The sequence below is a fragment of the Corvus cornix genome, chromosome 15 (assembly GCF_000738735.6).
Source record: "Corvus cornix cornix isolate S_Up_H32 chromosome 15, ASM73873v5, whole genome shotgun sequence".
NCBI classification, from domain to species: domain Eukaryota; kingdom Metazoa; phylum Chordata; class Aves; order Passeriformes; family Corvidae; genus Corvus; species Corvus cornix.
Window position 1 is genome coordinate 12,736,978 of NC_046345.1, and position 8,915 is coordinate 12,745,892.

The window sequence follows — 8,915 nt, forward strand, 5'->3', positions numbered from 1 at the left end:
CCGCCGCCGGGACCGGGGCCGGGGCTGGGGCCGGGGCCGGCGATGAAGCTGGCCTTGGGGCCGCGGCCGTCATTTTGTGGTCCCCACACGAGGACCGCGATGGCGGTCGAAGGGCCCGGCCTGGCTCTGGAGAGCCGCGGGCGGCCGAGCGAGGCCGCGGCGACGGCAGGGTGGGTCTAGGGTCTGGGTTCTGCTGGGAGCCCTCAGCCCCCTCAGCCGTGGCCAGGGTGAGGGCAGGGTCCCGCTGGGCACCCAGAGCCCCCTCAGCCGTGGCCAGGGTGAGGGCAGGGTCCCGCTGGGCACCCAGAGCCCCGCTGGGAGCCCTCAGCCCCCTCACAGCCATGGCCGGTCCGGCGGGAAGAAGCCGCTCCCACGGGAGGGTTGTTGCCCATGGAAGTGGCCGCTCTGGGTGGCCGATGTACCCCGCTTAGACCTTTTTTTCCTTTCTCTTGGCCAAATCTGAAGCCGAGCTGGTGGGCAGGGGTGGCCCCACCGCTGCCGTGCCCACCACACCCGCTGGGAAGGTGTTTTGCTGCTTGAATCACACCCACGTCCTGCAGCCACCACAGGCCGAGAGCTGCCACTTTGGTGGCGTTTTGGGGAGGACATGAAGTTGGCTCAACTCCTCTCCAGTATCAACACACCTTGGTGCTCAAAGGCTGCGTTTCAAATGATGCTGAACCGCGGCTGTGGAGATTCTTCAGCTTCAGCCAGTCCAATTGCCCAGGGGAGCAGGGAGGCCATGAGTATTCAAGTCTTCAGCATGATTCCTGTGGAGCCCTCGAGGAAATAAAATAGGTAAGTGATGTGTTGGTGTAAGCCAAACAGCCGGTCCTTCTAAAACAGCTTGTAAAACACAGCCCTTGCTCTCAGCAGCAGCTTGTGCAGTTGTACCCCTGCCCTGGTGTCCACCTCTACCTTCCTCACTGGCCACTTGCTGGTTTCTCTCCTCTGCAGCTTGTTGCTGCCTGTGCTGTTTATAAAACCCAACTTAATGAACATGAACGGGTGTCCAGGGAGAACCCAAACTACCTCGTTTAGGGGAGGAGGTCCTGTATGTAGAAACCCTGCAAAAGACAGGTGGGTGAGGGCTGGCCATATCTTGGCCGTGTGTGCTGGGACCCCAAACCCCCCTGTCGTGGGCTGATCTCCCAGTGTGGGCAGCAGGGGAGGGGGGGATTCTGCCCCTCTGCCCCGCTCAGGTGAGACCCCACCTGCAGAGCTGCCGCAGCCCTGAGGTCCCCAACATCAGAATTACGTGGAGCTGCTGGAGTGAGACCAGAGGAGGAGATGCTCCGAGGGCTGGAGCCCCTCTGCTCTGGAGCCAGGCTGGGAGAGCTGGGGGTGTTCACCTGGAGAAGAGAAGGCTCCAGGGAGAGCTCAGAGCCCCTTGCAGGGCCTAAAGGGGCTCCAAGAGAGCTGGAGAGGGACTGGGGACAAGGAACTGCAGGGGCAGGATACAGGGAATGGCTTCCCAGTGCCAGAGGGCAGGGCTGGATGGGATATTGTGAAGGAATTGTTCCCTGGGAGGGTGGGGAGGGGCTGGGGTGGAATTCCCAGAGCAGCTGTGGCTGCCCCTGGATCCCTGGCAGTGTCCAAAGCCAGGCTGGCCAGGGCTTGGAGCAGCCTGGGACAGTGGAAGGTGTCCCTGCCCATGGCAGGGGGTGGGATGGGATGATGTTTAAGGTCCCTTCCAGGCCAGACCAGTCTGTGACTATGATTTGTTTTCCCTGTAAAGCAATCACTTGGAGGGACTTAGATGAGGGGTCTCCCTGGGGTGCACATGCTGGTGAGCCCTGCCAAGGGAGGGATTGCAGAGCAGGAGCTGGCCCTGCAGCGGGATGTGGGGCTGCTCCAGGGAGGGTGGATGGGCTGGGAAGAAAGAGGAGGGTCTCCCTGGACCCCTTTGAAATACCGGGATGATTTGCCAGGAGGTTCCCAGCAGCTTCTCTGCAATGCAGGGGGGGAAACAGGGCAGTTTGGGGTGATTCCTGCCCCACGGGGAGCCCCCCGTGTCCACCCAGGGCTGGCGTGTGGTGGGGAGCCCTGCCCGGGGGTGCCAGCCCTGCTCCTGTGCCCTGGCAGCTGGGGAGGGCCCGTGTGCCCCGGGTCAGTGCCGGGGGCTGTGCGCTCCTGCCTCGGCCACCCGAAATGTGATCCGAATCCGTAATGCTGAGGGTGATGAAATCGGCTCCGGCTCTGTGTAATCCCCTCACTGCCCCCCTGCATCTCCTCGCTGTCCCCTCCTCCAGCCCACAGTCATCTGCAGCCTCGAACTGTCCCTCTGTCCCCACACTGTCCCCTCTGTCCCTCAGTCCCCTCTGTCCCCACACTGTCCCTCTATCCCCACACTGTCCCCTCCATCCCCATGCTATCCCCTCTATCCCACACTGGCCCACCTTCCTCACACTTCCCCTCTGTCCCCAAAGTGTCCCTCTATCCACATGCTGTCCCCTCTATTCCACGCTGTCCTCTCTATCCTCAAACTGTCCCTCCATCCCCACACTGTCCCCTCTGTCCCACCTTCCCCCACTGTCCCCTCTATCCCATATTGTCCCCTCCATCCCCATGCTCTCCCCCCATTCCTATGCTGTCCCATCGTACTCCCAGCCTGGCTTCCAGAATGTCCCACCACATCGTCCCACCACTGTTCCCTCCACTGCCTGTCCCACACTGTCATTACATCCCCACAGCGGTCCTGCAGCCCCGTGCGGTCCCCTCCATCCCCACACTGGCCGTCCATCCATCCGTCCATCCGTCCGTCCATCCATCCATCCATCCATCCATTCCCACGCTGTCCCGTTGAACTCCCACCCCATCCCTGGATACCAGAATGTCCCAACGCAAGCACTGTTCCCCCCACTCCCCCAAGTCCTTCCATCCCCACACCGTCATCTGCATCCCTGTGCTGTCCCTCCATCCCCACACTGTCCCCTCCATGCCCGCCCTACCCCCCATCCCTCTGCCGTCGCACTGAACTCCCACACCACCGCTGGACACCAGAAAGTCCCACCACACCACCGCTGTCCCCCCCCCCCGCCCCCCTTCCCCGCGCCGTCTCCTCGCTCCCCCCTCTCCGCCCGCGGCCGAGCACCGCCCCGCGGGGGATGATGTAACCCCCCGTCCCCCCCGTGTCCCGCCCGCGTCCCGCCCGCCGCACACTCGGCGGGCTCGGCGGCGAGCGGACGCAGCCATGTGCCCGTGCGCGCTGCGCGGCCCCCCCGCGCCCTGCAGCCCCTGCGGCCCCGGCCGCGCCGCCCGGCCCGAGGCCGCCGCCCGCCGGGTCGCCGCCCGCCTGCGCCGCCTGGGCGATGAGCTGGAGCAGCGGCGCAAGGCGCGGGGCCGCGGCCCCTCGGCCGCCCGCCGCCTGGCCGCCGTGGCGGGGCTGCTCTGCGCGCTCACGCCCGCGGCCGCGCTGGCCTGGCTGATCCGCAGGAGGAGCCTCTAGGGAGAGGGGCGCTGGACGGAGCGGGGAGCAGGCGGGACGCGCAACAGGTGGGCGCGGGACGGGACGGCCGACGGGGCTCGGCTCGGTGCGGCGGGGGGTCGGGACGGGCGGCGGCAGCGGGCGCGGGGGGCTCGGCTCGGTCCGGCCCGGCGGAGCGCGCTGTCCGCGGTACCCGCGCCGCGCCGGGCTGCGGGGGCTGATCGCGGCAGCGCACCGAGCCACGGGCTGCTCGTACGGGCGCTGCCGGGTCGCACCCATCCCTTTTCCTTATCCTATCCCTCTTCATCTCCTTTCCCTCTCTCCTCCTCTCCCTGGACTGCCGGTGCCAGGTCGCACCGACCTGTCGCTCTCCCCTCTCCCCCCTATCCCCTCCATCCCCACTTTCCCTCTCCCCAGGACTCTCCAAACAACCCTCTTTCCCCTTCCCCAAACTTTCACGGCTTCCACGCCTGTGGCTTCCCTCCGCCCGCGCCACTTTGTGCTCTCGTGGGGCAGTTTCAGCTGCATGCCCGGCAGCGGCGCGGGGGGAGGATCCGAACAGGTCCGTGTTGCCCCAGCTGCCGGTCCCGGGAGCTGGAGGATGCCCCGCGCACCCGTGCCTCCCAGACCTCCAGCCCTCTTTTGCGTGGAGGAACTTTCCCTGCGTCCTGCCATTCCCTGGTGAGCTTTAGACCCACGGGTGCTGTGGGGCACCCATCACTAAAGTCACTGGGTAGTGGAATGTCCCCACTGGACTTTGCAGTGGGGCAGCCTGAGACATTGGCTCTGTGTTTTGGATAATGCCTTGCCCACTGCTGGGGGTTCTCCCCGAGGTGGGTGCCAAGCCAGTGGCCAGGAAAAGCCCCCAAGCCCAGTTACTGCTGGTTCTGTGCTCCAGAGCCACTGAACAAACGAGCAGCAGGGAACCAGGACATTTCTGGTCCTGTAACCTTCGTTGTTGTCATCCTGGTGACAGCGCCGGGGCTTGTGGCGACAGCTCTGCATCCTCAGCCCTGGGAACACTCAGGGATACTGAGCATACATGGGGTCATCTCAGGCATTTTGGGTGCTCTGGAGTGCTCTTCGAGTCGTGGATTTGTCACCACAGACTTAAGGAGCATGGGTTCCTCTTTTGGGTGCTTTAAATTGCATCATAAACACCCCCTCCCGTGTCTCTCTGTGTTCAGGGAACAATTTCAGTGCATGTCTAACTTTTCACTGTGCACTGGTTTCCCACCAGCTTGGATAGGGTAGTGTGGAGGGGAAGTAGGGTTATCAGAGAGTTTAAAAATGAGGTTTTCCAGCAGGTCTGTGTGTTTGCACTGTGTGTTTGTGCACTGGGGGGGGGGGCATTGTTGTCATCCATCTGAGCCACAACTGCTGTGTCTGGCGGGAGGTTCCTCTGGTCACCTTTGGAAAGCTTTCTTTGAAACAAAACCAGAGCAAAACTGCGGGGTTTTGATGAATCAAAGTCTCAATTTCTATAAAAGCAGGCACTGGATGGTGCCTGCAGGGCTGTGTCCAGCAAAGCTCTCAGAGGTGGTGTCAGTGGTGTGGGACTGTGGTCAGGAGCAGAGCAAACACGTCTCTCCCTCCCCATCAGTTTGTGGCAAGTTTGGTTCCAGTGTTTGGAAGCAAACCCACCCGTCTGGCTTGCTGGCCTCTCTGAGCTCAGAGGTGAAATCCAAGGGGGAACTGCAGTGATCTCCCTTATCTAATGTCTCAAATGTCCTTTCCTTTCTACCAAGCCAGGGAATTTCCTCCCTGCCCAGTCTGGGACTCCATCCCAAGCAGAGAAGGTGGCAGGTGAGCAGGGCTGGCAGAGGGAGCCTGTTAGCTGGCCCTGGTGATCCATGCACACACTCAGCCCAGACTTCCTGGCAATCCCACGAGGCCAAAGCTGTTTGGAGTCTTAATTTTTGTGAAGGTTTATTGGGCAGACACTATTCTTTTCCCCAATCTCTTCTGCTGTTGATCCTGGAGTCCTCACTTCAATTTCTGCCCACCAGTTGCTTATAAATGGCTTTGATGAGAGGCTGTGGAAAAGCCAAGCTTATCCCGGGCGCCTCCGAGGCGAATTCCATGGGCAGCACCTCGTGCCCGCAGCTTCAAGGGCTGCCACAGACAGGAGGTGCTGAGCTGCCTCCAGATGCTCTTGGACACAAATACAAATGTCAGGCTGAAGGGGAGCTCCCGGTGTGTGATAGGAAGCAGTTTCAGGGATAAAGGTGCGAGGTGTGGGGATGAACAGGCTGGTGACGCTCTCCTGGCTGTCCCTGTGTGCAACCTGTCCCACTCCTGCCACGCTTCTAAGGCACAAGTGACCAAGCTGCAGATGAAAATATAATGCAAGCTCAGAATAATTAACTATGTCATCTACACCTCAGTTCCTGGGTTATTCTGGCCATTAATAATCTTTTCATCCTGAGTAGTAATTTGCTCCCATCAGTGGAGGTTTCTGACTGTCTGCAGAGTCTCGGAGCCCCAGTGATAGTGCAGCAAGCTGGGTTAGCCTTGCAGATGAGGTAAGACAGTATTTGATTACCCCAGCAGAGTATTTCTGAACAAAACAGGCATTTTTCTGCCATCCTCAGAGAACTCTGCAGTGACAATAACATTGTCCTGCAACAAGCTGGGAAGCCCAGCCTCTAAACACTTGTGATCTTGGGATTTCATGGAAGGGCTGGCAAGAGGAGAGTAACTTGTACAGTTAATGAGTGCCCTGCAGAGTCAGCCTTTGTCTCGTGATCTGGTGGTTGCAGAAGGAATGGAGAAAAGAGGAAAAGGCCAGTTTCAGCTTGGGTTATTCCTTGAGTTCCCCTCCTGCTTTTTCAAGAGGCAGAATGCCGTGAGTGTACGTACTGCTTCTGAGGCAGAAGGTTGGTGCTTGTTCCCTCAGCTCCGTGTGGCTTCACACAACAGCACAGCTCAGGGAATAATCCTGTGCTCCAGGGAACCTCTCCTGCTCTCACAGCCCTGGGTGATGCCAGTGAGAGCAGGATTAGGGCCGCTGCGTGTGACCAACTTGCATCTGTGGACCGTGCTTGGGATTTGGGGATGGATGCTTTGCAACTGGCAGTTTTGTGATATGTAATCTGACATCACCTTGAAACATCCAACCAGGGCATGAAGTATAGTTGTCAGGTGCCAGTTTGGCATACAGTGTCACTTGTATTGCGCTCTGTTAGTTCAGGAGTGGCAGTGTATTAAAATCAAACCCTACTTGTCCCTGCCAGCTCCACCAGCCTGGTTCCGTGCCCACTGTGTTGCCAGGAATTCCCCCCACTGTTTGCTGCGAGGTTCATGCAGAGCCACTCTGTCCAAAGTCTCAGTGCAGTTAATTATCTGTATTAAAACTGGGTTGATAAGATTTCTGGAGGTGTCCCACTGAGCTGTGCAGGAGAGCAGAGCAAACGAAGGACCAGAGGCAGTGGAGATGCAGAGAGCTGGTTCTGCACCAGGACAAACATCCAGCCTCGTGCACCCCGTGTGTGTCCCTCAAACAAAGAGGCAGGCTCTGTTGTTTATCCTCCTGGATGAGAAAAAAGCCAGCCCTTCCCAGTGGCAAGCATCCTGCTCAAAAAAGCCAAAGGTCCCCGCCACCCTCGCCCCAGCCTGACAGTTAAATTGCATAAAGAAAACCTGCAACGTTAACTCTCCTGATAAACAAGCAGCAGAGTTTGCACAAGCAAACAGCAGCCCAGAAATGGCTCATTCCACAGGTGGACGGACCGTGGCCAAGCCGGACAGTCTCTGTGGGAGGATTGGAGCCCCAATGTATTTTTGTACTGTCTGGGTTCCCTGGTCTTTCTGAGTGAACATCTCCCAGACACACCGTTCTTCCCAGTTCTTCCCTAGTACTCTTGAACCCCCTCCTAATTGTTTTTTGGTCTTCCAAGTTCCCCTTCCATCTCCCGCGGAGATGCTAATGAAGTGTGAGTGTACACGGATGGGGCTGCTTGGGAATTTGACAGGGCTCTTGCCCAGCCCTTGTTCCCTCATTAAGCTGCTGCTGCGTGAGGACGGAAGCGATTGTGCCTCGTTTTGTCCCTGCCTCCAGCGTGCCCTCAGCGATGCAAGCCCCTGGATGTATTTTTCCCTTTCAATATATCAATAACTGTTATTCAGTTTATTAGCAGTGGGACGTGTGCCAAGTGAGTGGCCCGTGTAATCCCTTTAAATGGAGCAGTTCCATGCTGACACAGTAGCCGTGAGTAGAACTCCTTTTTCCAGCTGCTGCTGGAGCCGGGAGCTCAAACTCTGCTCTGGCTTTGTGCAGGTGCTGCCCAAAGGTGGCTTCTCCTCCTCATCTCCCTGAATAAAGATCAGTCAGAGAAGTGCTGAGATGAGATGCAGGACCCCCTACCTGAGTCATTTCATGCCCATCCCACTCAGCATCCATGAGGAAAGCAGCTTGTTTTTTTTTGGTAAACGCCAGCTTAGCGAGCTGTGGGATAAGGCTGGAGAATTCCAGATAATTGGGAAGTAAGGCTGCCTGTGTGTGTTAAAGCACCGGCATGTGGCGAGGTTGGCTGAGGTGGTTTAGCAACCAAAGGGATTTGTTGTCTCATAACCTTATTGCTCCATTTGTGCAATGGTTGAGAGCAACAATCTGAGCAAAATCTGCCTCTCCCTAAATGCCCAGGCAGAGAGGGGTACATCACCAAAGGGAATGTCAGTTCCCATGAAAAAATTTCAAAGGAAATGAATTTTTTCTTATCACTTCCATCCATGTTTCCAATAGACACTGCAGTTTTATAGGAACTCAGCCATAATTCCTTTTATTTTATGAGTAAATTAAAATGTTGATAGTTGTGGACAGTTTTCCCCAAAGTTTCAGCCTTTTAAGAATGACACATAAAATAATCAATTTTTCAGCAGCTCTGCAGAAGGGATATGCTGGCTCTCTTTCCAACTTACTATCCACCCCAGGACAAATGGGATGTAGTTTGGCTTTCCTCAGCCTTTTTCAGACCCAAAGTACCAAATTTTGCTCTGTCTGCTGAGTGCCTATTGTGGGAAATTTGGAGTAACTCCACTGGAGTCAATTGGGTTGCCCTGGATTTACGGTGCTGTAAATGAGATCAGAATTGGCTCAAAGTATATTCCATTAATGAGTCAGATACTGGCAATGCAGCCAATATGCACCCAGAAGTGGCTTTAACACAGCCTAGGATATTCAAAATTGGTTTATTGAGAGATGGGCTCAGGGCCAGGATTCTGGGGTTCTCTTTTATTCTTTCCATGAAATTCACCTTCCTGCAGAAGGCCAGCACGAGGCTGATGCAAAACTTAAGAGCCATTTAAGCCCTTAGAATGGGGCTTGTGAGATGCATAAACATTGTGCTGAGCTCTTTGCCTGCCCTGGAGCAGATTTATCACTTGGAGTTCAAGATGTTCTAGGATTTATCAACTTTTACAGGTTTTTATAGATTTTCTATACGTTAAGTGACACAGAGAGACAGTTTGTAAAATACGGTGACACCAC

At 57.1% G+C, this 8,915-nt stretch overlaps 1 long non-coding RNA gene across 1 annotated transcript in view; it reads left to right on the forward strand.

Moving 5' to 3' along the window:
* Positions 1-8,915, forward strand: part of LOC120410837 — a 15,999-nt gene continuing 7,084 nt past the window's right edge. The window contains exon 1 of the long non-coding RNA XR_005603178.1: positions 1-798. This is a non-coding gene — a long non-coding RNA (uncharacterized LOC120410837). The remainder of the gene's footprint in view (positions 799-8,915) is intronic.